Here is a 9,697-nt window from a genome sequence, read left to right on the forward strand (position 1 = left end):
CACAAACATATATATATGCATATATATGTATGTATATAACACAACAAGCTACATTTCCAATTTATGGTCATAGTTGGGGTTTGGGGAACAGAAGGAAGCAATAATTTGTGGGGGTGTTCTGGTTTATCTTAGTGTCTCCATAGCATCAGATTAAAGAAGATGATGATAGAAATCATTATGGCCTGTAGGATATTCCTCATGTAATTCTCATATCTTATAGATATATCCATTGGGAATATGGGATTTTAGCTTGTACATACTTCCATGTGTTGGTTGACAGGTTGAACTTCCATTAGATTGAGTTCAGCTCAGTTCCACTGTGTACTTCCTTAGGCCACATCTGCAGCATTGTGTTCATTTCTAGGCATTCTGTTTTAAGAAGGACACAGACAAAATGAAATATGTACTTCAGAGGGTAACTAGAATGGTGGCAATACTGGAAAGCATGTCATACAAGGACTGTTGAAGTAGCTGAGGATACTTAGAATGGAAAAGAGGAGAAAAGTCCCACGGAAAAAAATGTCAGGAATGGAATCTTGAATCAGTTAGACTTTTGCTTTATATTGAAGAGAAATTTCATTCCCTCTGTCATGTTGGAAACCTCTTCCTTTCTTCATTGTGGGCCTTAGACACATGAAAAAGCATTAAGTAAGCCTATCCAGCTTCATGTGGTGTGCACTGTGCTAAAGGCCAAAGTTGGCCCCACATTATGGAGAAGTTTGAACTATGTTTGATCAGGGAAATTCTCCATTCATTTTTAAAGTTACATCTCACAACAAAGTTGATGAGTTTAAAGTGAATGTCAAGGATGTAAAAGAATTGGCTGCCACCTCCACACCAGATGTATGATGGCTATCTTTGAGATGATGGCCACAGATTGAGCCACCCTCCATTTCCAGGACCCTAGCTGAATGGCTACTTGCTTATAAGCTGCTCTTTTAAGTTTTTTTTCATGTGAACCCTAAACTCTTCCTAGGTCCCCCACATGTTACGTTGTGTCCCAACAGGCCCCTAACACCTCCTCTCATCTTCCCCACCTCATGTGGTCTCAAGGAAGGAATTTCTTTGTTTCAATATCTATCAATTTTTCCCATCCATTTTTAATCTATACACAAAGCACTCTCTTTAAGCTTCAGGTTTCAGTGAGAAGAGTATACTTCCTAAAGTTGTTCATTTTGGTTTTCAGTAGACAGCATTTAAGAAGGACAGAGATATTACATATCCCAAAACTAAAATATACCAGATGTGCAGCTTTATTCTGTTTTTTATTTTAATTAGGAAAAAAACATGTAATAGTCTTTGTTTCCTAAATGTAACTTAATATTGCTTTCAGCATGGAATGTGATACTCTAATTATACCATACACTAGAAATGCCACTCCCCAAATATGTATAATGAAGGAAGAAGCTAGGACGAATGAGCCATGCTTTACATTTCAGAGGGAGGGGGGAATTAAGTGTGTGGGGAAAATGAATAAATATTTTTGGGGGCAAGCAGTCATGTAATAATAAGTTAGTGTTGAAAAGTAATGTCAGATGTCATTATTGGCATTTACCATTTTAATTAGCTTGACATATGAGTCTAGTATATTATATCTCCTCCCCTTTTGCTGTTTTGAAAAGAAATGGAACTAACAGGTTTTTACTAGGAATTCAACAAAACATTATTAAGTTCCACTATTCTGTTCATGTGCTCATAGTTTAAAGGATAGAGAATATGGGTCATTTTTCACATTAAAGCACAGCACTGAAATAAGATACTCCCCACCCTATTCCTATACTGAACAAGAATCAGAGAACAATATTTTCCACCAAACGGCTTTGCTTTGTTTGCTAGAGGTTTCTTATTGTTTGGATAGAATTGTTTTTTTCCTTTAAAAACAGAGATGTGGAGGCCACTAGAGGATTTCTAATAATGTGACCTTGTTTACCATAGAAGATGAAAGATGAGATGTCTTTTTTCTCCATATTACTGGAGGTTTTTGCCTATGTTATTGTCTATATGAGACTGCCACAGAAATGTTCAAGAGATTGTATGTGGTGTAGTGAACAGAACACAAGATTTGGTGTAGTGAATCAAGTGCCAGATTTGGAATTGACGATCTAAGTTCAAAGCTGATAAAGGGTTGTATTTAGACTCAAGAGAACTGAGTTCAAATACTGCCTCAGATACTGTGTGACACTAGGCAACTTCTCTCAGCTTCATTTCCCTCATCTGTAAAATGGGGATGATAATAATAATAGCACCTGCCCCATGATATTCTTGTGAAGATCAAATGAGATAATAGATCTGCCAACACAAGATAAATATTAGCTCCTTTAATTATTATTGTTGTTGTTGTTATAATTATCTTTGAAAAAACCAACTCCAATAATTATTAGCTGTGTGACCCTGGATAAGTCAGTATATCTCTCTGGGACTGTTTTCTTCTCTGTAAAATAAGGGGGTTAGAGTACATAAACTCTAAGATCCCTTCCAGCTTTAAATCTAAGATTTTATGATTTGGAATCACAGGTCTCAGGTTTGAATCCCAGGTCTGCAATTTACTACATGTGTTAACCTGGGCTAAATCATTTCCCCTTTTTGGTCTTTATCTTTCACATGTGTGAGATGAGACCAGGTAGTATCCAATTATATGATTTTGAAGGTGCATTTCAGATCTAAAGTCTATGCATAACCTTCATCATGTTCTGTGTTCCTCATTATTAAAATGAAAATATCCAAAAATATAGCCAATTTCCAATTACCTATGAGATCAGTTTCCTCTCTTCTTCATACTCCTGTGTTAGGACATAACCAAGGAACATTATCAAAAGTTCTTAATATCACAGAATCCAAAATGTCCTTAGCAGTCATCTAGCCAGTCTCTACCTACCGAAGGATCTATTTTACTTAGCAATCCTAGGTAGTAGACATTTAGAGTCTCTCTGAAGTTGTCTAGTGATGGAGGAGCCATTATCTCCCAGAGCAGCTCCATCACATTTTCATACAGCTCTGATTATTGGGAAAATTTTCTCCATGTCAATCTGAATTCTGGTCCTCTGTAATTTCTACTCATTGCTCCTATGTCTGTCTTCTTCTGCTATGCAGAAAAAGCCCTTTCTCACATAATAGCCCTTCAAATACTTGAAGATAAGCTATAATATTCTCTTAAGTTTTCTATTCTCCAGGCTAAACATCCCTAGTTATGTAAACCAACCCTGGTCATTCTCTTCTGAACATGTCCCATCTTGACTACAACCTTCCTACAATATACCCAGAAATAAATATAGTACTCCAGATGTAGTCTGACCATGAAGAAGTTGAATGGAACTCTTAACTTCCTCATTGCAGATGCTAATACCGAAATGGACCAAACAAAAACAGGAGGCTGTTCCCAATAGAGGACACTACATACTTTAGAATCCATGAGAGTGTAAACATGAGTGATGAAGAGAGAATTCTAAGAGAAGATATAAGTGTTGAACTTTTGAAAAACTAATTATGCAACGGAAACACAATCTGAAAATCAGAAGACCTGGGTTCTAGTCTCAAATCTGACACTAGTTGTATATAACTAGTGTTTGACCTTAAAGACATCATTTCCCTTTGTTGGACTTGTTTCCTTATTTGTAAAATAAAGTAGTTGGATTAAATAATCTTTTATTATTAGATAATCACTCAGCTCATTCTGTTGTATCTCTCATATGGACACAGGATCCCAGATTTGGAGCCAGACGGTAATGTAGAGGACATTTTTAAAGAAGAAGAAGCTGAGGCACAGAGAGGTTAAATGATTTACTCAATGTCATATAGGGAATAAGTAGCAGGGGCTAGACTCCAGCTCAAGGAAAGAAGGACATAAGCATCTATGAGCTGCCTACTATAAGTCAGACATGGTGCTATGTGCTTTTTACAAATATTATCTCATTTGATTGTCACAACAACTCTGGAAGGTAGGAGCTATTTTTTTTCACCATTTTACAGTTGAGGATACTCAGACAAACAGAGATTAAATAATTCACAGCTAGTAAGTGTTTGATACCAGATTTGAACTCAGGTCTTCCTGTCTCTAGGCTCATAACTCTACCTACTCTGCTACCTAGCTGCCTTAAATCCTCTGATTATTCCAAACTCAGGTCTCTTTCAACTATACCATGTTGCTGTAACTTGCCTCATAGTTATTAGTGCATACTGATTATTTCCCAATAGTTTGTAAATTCCTTGAGGGCAGGAAATGAGTCCATTATTTCTCCCTACCCCATTCCCATTCTTGTATTTCTACTGGCTAATCCAGCACTGTATACATAGCAGGTATTTAATAAATGTTTATTGATCTGAATATAATTGCCTGGAATTGGGTTTTTCAGACTCACTCTTGAGTCAGGAACCATTGGTGCTTTTTTGCAAATGTTACTGTTCCGCATGAAAGAACTGAAGGTGAGAAATTACCAAGAGATCCCTGCTTAGATCTCCCTTAGCATCACAGAGGAGGAATTGTAGCATGATTCACTGACTGAAGTAACATTTGCCAAACCCCTACTATCTTCTGGGTGCTGTGGAGAAACCAAAAATGTGTAATACGCAGTCCTTGCTTTATGGGAGTAATCATTGAAGGTCAGTAGAAAGAACATTGAATACAGAAAACTTGGATTCTTGTGCTGACTCAACCACAAGCTAAATGTGTGTCTTTGGGCAGGATACTTTCCTTCCTGAGTCTCTGTTTTCTAATCTATAAAAGGAGAAGCTTAGATTAGATGATCACTTTTCTGGCTCTAAATTCTGTGATTTTCAGAGTGCATACATGGGGAGATTCAAATTTCTTCCTTGTCTTTTATGGTACTAGGGACTACAATATTTGAATTCTTGGATGTTTCTTTCTGAGGTGGCCCTATAGCCTTTGAGGTTGGGAGGATACAGGGGGATATATGGTAGTGGAGCAGAATCAATGTGGCTGGTCTTAGATGAGTTGGGGGCTTAGCACCAGGTGGAGGCTTCCTTTAAGCAGACAGTGAGACATGCTATGTGCCAACCTCATATAATCAGATTTCCTCCATCTAAGTCATAAACCCCAAATCTTAACTTTTAACATGCTTTGAAAAGATTATCTTTTTCCATGTTCTCACGCGTGCCCCTCGGCCTTTGTGAAGCAATTTCCAAAGAAACAATGGTCTGCCACCAAATAAGAGTTTACCAAGAATAAAAATTGAATTTAGTCGGCCTGTTGACAAGCTGATTGATCTGGGAGCTCTCGTGACTGAATCCTCTCCTGAGCGCATTCTCATTTATCACGGGGAAGATTGTTTCAGAATCAATACCAGCCCCAGCCTGCACAGAGGCATTTCTGCCATAGACATTTCAGAAACAACCAGCCTTCCTCAATAATGCTGCTAATTTTTTTCGACAGAATTATTTGAACAGTTTAATTGCCACTTGCTAGTTGCTGTCTGCTTCCACTGGAGTCAGCACTGAAATTGTAATTTTTCATATCACTCTTATGCTTGTTTTCTTTATGGAGACAAGAGATATATTATTTTCTTTTTTCTCCTGTTTTGAAATGCATTCTCTCTATCCCCCTTTACTTTAACCTTTAAAGTATCTGAGTTTGAGAATAAGCTTATTTTTAAAAAATTAATGTTTTATTCAAGGATATCTATCTATCCTTTTAATCAGAGCCTACTCCACAAAGTGGTTTAGAAGATGTATTGAAATAATGAAACTTTGTCTACCTTAAAGTTATACTCAGCTATGATGATGATGACTGACCATATCACTCATCTGCTCAAAAAACTCTAGTGGCACCCTGTTATCTCTGAAATAAAGTGAAAATTCCAATCCTTCATAGACTGCCACCTGCAAAACTTACTAACAATGTGCATCATTTCAGTTTGTGTATTTTTCAGTCCAGCCAAACAGACAATTCCTATTCCTCACAAATGGTACTGTATCTTCCGTTCCTATGCTTTTGCACTGGCTATGCCCTGTGCCTGAATGCTTTCTCTCCTCATCTCTGCCTCTCGAATCACTAGTTTCTCTCAGGTTCAGCTCAAGCACCATATTCTACATGAAACCTTTCCTGATTCTCCCAGAAGTACATGCTTTCTCTCACAAATGACCTTTTTTTTTGTTTTGTGTATATTTAGCATTATGTAATGATTTTGCATATACACATGCATGCATACATACATACATACATGTTATCTTACTGGATAGAATGTAAACTCCTTAAGAGAAGGGATTGGTTTGTTTTTGTCTTTTATACCAAGCATCTAACCTGACACATTGAAGTAACTTCATAAATGCTTGATGATTGTTGATTGATTGATAGGTTGGTTAATTGAGGAGGAGGAAGTAATGCTTCTTTTAAAGGTGAGTTTGTTTCCAGGCAATGTAATATAGTAGAAAGCACACATAAGCCCCAGGTTCTATCTTTCTCTCTGCCATTATAGAGCTATGGGATCTTAGTCAAATTGTTTAACTTGTCTATGTCTCATCTGCACAATGAATGAGTTCTTAACCTGAGGTCTGGGAATTTTTTCTTAAACATTTTGATAAGCAAATTTTAATGTAATTGGTCTCCTTCTTAATGGTTTGCAGTTTTTATTTTCATTCAAGTTCATGATTGTGAAATGGTATCCATAGACTTCACCAAACAGCCAAAAGGGGTCTATCACACACACACACACACACACACACACACACACACACACACACACAAGATTGAGGACTCCTGGCTTACATAATTCCTAAAGTCTTTTCCAACTCTAATATTCTATGATTGTAACTGATCACCCTACAACAATCCTGCTCCCAACCATGTCTGACTTACAAGGGTTGCCCAGGAATTTATTGCCATAAATACTTTCTGCTAGTTACTGTATGGAGGTATACTTGTCTCTGAGGAATAAGAATCTCGGCATGGATTTGAGTTCTCCAAAAGATATGTCTATGGCTTTCTCTACTGTGCTACTCAACTTACATTCAATGAGGACATGGTTCCCGATTGTAGTAAAAAAAAAAAGAAGAATGAATCTGGAATCAAAGGAACAAAATTTCAACACTAACATTAACTACCTATGTGAATTTAGATAAATCACTCTACGTCCTCTAGGTCTTAGCTTCCTTCTTTTAAAAATGAGAGAGATTAGACTGGAACATCTCAAAAATCTGCTTTCATCTTTAAATCTATGATTATAGGAAGTTTTAAAATATTTTATATTTATTCTGTTCTAGGCATTAGATTTTTTAATATGACAACTATACCTTTACCTCCTCAGGACCCCTCCTCTTTAGTAGGGAAGAATGACATGCTTCTCCTGATTGAGTATATCTTTTTTATTAAAATCATAGTTGTGTTCTATATGACATCAATCCCCAAACACAAAGTGTACCAAAAAGGATATCTGACAGTATTTTTCTTGATTCATCTTAGAGTTATGTATCCAACCTTGAGCAGCTGAGCTTCATCTTCTTCCCACATGGTTTCAGAAACTCCTGGAGGTGAACACAAAAATTTGACATGTCTAACTTTCATCCTTTATCAACTAGCCTGAAGTGAAGACAGCGGGCTCAAACATGGTTGTCCAGCTTAAAAGACAAGAATAGTCAAGGTTGCACTCAAGTCATTACCTCTTCTACCTGACTTTCTATGCCTTCCTTTTCATTGGTGGAAAAATGAAGTTGTATCCTCATTTTATTTCAGAATTTCAGGTTATGAGAGAAACAAACCTGCCCTAAAGGTCAAGAGAAGAATATTTCCTGTTTAGCAGTTTCCCCTAAAATGAATCTTCCCAAACATTCAAGAATCTCCCAATCTTAATTGCAATGAGCCAAAGGACTGAAGAAACCTATTCCTTTGTTGCTGAAGGATGTCCTGGGTCCCTACAGAAGGCCAATGGCACCTAAATAACTGAAAACATTCTAAATCCTGGTTGTTGAGCATTGAAAGTTTAAATACATTTATCTTGGGGGTAAACACACACACAAACACACACACACTCACGCACATGTGTGTGCACACACACACTTAGTCTTCTCCCTGAGAAGATATGCTAAATATGGAGAAAACTTAGAGTTCTGATAATGTTTTCCTTGGCTAAGTCAGAACCTCAACTATTACTCAGTGCTTAAGACTCATTTGCTTCATGGCATTATCTTTGTTGGTCATAAAGGGAAAGTACCGTTGAAGCAAGGAAGGAAAGGTCATCTCATAAATATAATAAGTGAGCTATTTGTTCATATGATGCTTAGCAGAGGTTTGAGGAAAACAGATATAGCAAATAAGGAAGCCAACTATAAACAATGAGATTTCGACGTCTGAACACGTAAACCAAGCAATTCTGCATTATTCCAGAGTAGGATGTTCCCAGGTAGAAGCAATATGTAGTTATTTCTATTAAATCCTCATATCTCATTATTTTTATAACATAAATTGCTGTTAGGCCTTCCTGCAGAATAGAAAATGATGATAATTTACACATGCTGGACAGATAAATGATTCAATTCTTAGTTACAAGAAACTGTTGACAGTGATTACTGATCTCATTTCTTTTATGCACATTACGTGGGGCAGGAAACTCCAGGTTTAGTGGCCTTTTGTGTTTTTTCAAAGTAAATCCGTCACTAACATAATAATTATTTATTATTCAAGGTTGGTGGATAGCCGTGTGCATTTATGACAGTTAAGAGCTTTAGACAAAATGCTGCAAAATGCTGCAACTGATAAAATACTTTACAGTTCCTTAGATAGCACTGATAATTAGCAGCATTTGGTAAACAAGGAGGAAAGCAAAATTGAATTGTTTGCCAAGGAGGCTTGGCCCTTCTTCAATCATACCTTTCTTTTGCTTGGCAATAGAGATTTTTGGAATCCTTCGAGGGTTTGGACCAGTTTAGGATATATTTATTTCTCAGTCTCCAAACTATAACTTTTTTATGAATATCTAAAAACTCACATGCATAAATAGTTCTCACATGAGATAGACAACAGTGATATGTGAATAGCTGATCTTCTGTCAAATGAATTGGGACTCTACTGTATGGAATTGGGAGTCTCAGAAAGTCAGCTTAGTCAAAGATATTTCATTTTGACTGTGCTAAGTTTTTACACTAAACTCTCACTCAGGCAACATTTTTGATGCCCATTCAGTTAAAAAAAATCAGTAAAAATGTATTTAGTCCTTACTATGCACTTGATCATGATTTAGACATGACAAAGGACAAGAAAAATATAACATATGATCCTTGCACTCATGTATCAAATAGAGCACAAACTTATTGAGAAAGTGGCATATAAATCAGAAAAAATAGAGATCATTTCAGGTCAGAGTGGTTAGAGACGGCTTTATGGAAGTGGTAAAATTTGAGTTCAGCCTCCAAGAATGAGGAAGATGCAGAGAAGCAGAAAGAAATATTTGATCTGACTGAGAAAAGAACATTAGAAGAACTCTTGACCTGCGAGGGTTCTGGCTGTATTGTTTCTTTCATCCCTTCATGAGCACATTATAACTTAGTCTCTCATTCACCATCCTGCCTTGCCATATTCTATCAGAAGTTCTCAAGAATTTTGTTTGATGACTAACAGGATAAGAACCCAGTGTCTTCTTTATTTTTATATAGTTATGTAAATTCTTTTTTATCCCTCCCTCCCCTATTTCCTCCCTTCCTCCCTCCCTTCCTTCCTTCCTTCCTTCCTTCCTTCCTTCCTTCCTTCCTTCCT

Source organism: Vombatus ursinus, unplaced genomic scaffold (genome assembly GCF_900497805.2).
Source record: "Vombatus ursinus unplaced genomic scaffold, bare-nosed wombat genome assembly UNPS02014793.1, whole genome shotgun sequence".
Lineage (NCBI taxonomy): Eukaryota > Metazoa > Chordata > Mammalia > Diprotodontia > Vombatidae > Vombatus > Vombatus ursinus.